The following is a 600-nucleotide window of genomic DNA, read 5'->3' as shown; positions in this document are numbered from 1 at the left end:
AATTATGAAATAGAATCTATGTATTCTAACAAAGTCTGGGAGCTAGTAGAACCATCAAATAGTGTAAAAACTATTGGATGTAAATGGATCTACAAAAGAAAAAGAGGGACAAACGGAAAGGTAGAAACCTTCAAAGCAAGGCTTCTTGCGAAATGGTATACTCAGAAAGAGGGAATCGATTATGAGAAAACCTTTTCGCCAGTAGCTATGCTTAAGTCTATCCGGATACTCTTATCTATTGTTACTCATATGGATTATAAGGTTTGGCAAATGGATGTCAAGACAGCTTTCCTTAACGGAAGTCTTGAAGAAAACATCCATATGAAGCAACCAGAGGGGTTTATTGCAATGGGCAAAGAGCATCTAGTATGTAAGCTCAATCGATCTATTTATAGACTGAAGCAAGATTCAAGATCTTGGAGCATCCGGTTTAATGAAGTAATTCAGTCGTATGAATTTATCCAGTGTCTGGATGAGTCTTGTGTATACAAGAAGTGTGATAGAAACATGGTGGTATTTCTTGTACTATACGTAGATGACATTTTGTTAGTTGGAAACAATATCAAAGTGTTGTCGGAAGTAAGGGTATGGTTGTTCAAG

This window comes from Zingiber officinale, chromosome 2A (genome assembly GCF_018446385.1).
Source record: "Zingiber officinale cultivar Zhangliang chromosome 2A, Zo_v1.1, whole genome shotgun sequence".
In the NCBI taxonomy this organism is placed as follows: Eukaryota; Viridiplantae; Streptophyta; class Magnoliopsida; order Zingiberales; family Zingiberaceae; genus Zingiber; species Zingiber officinale.
This window is presented reverse-complemented; position numbering follows the sequence as displayed.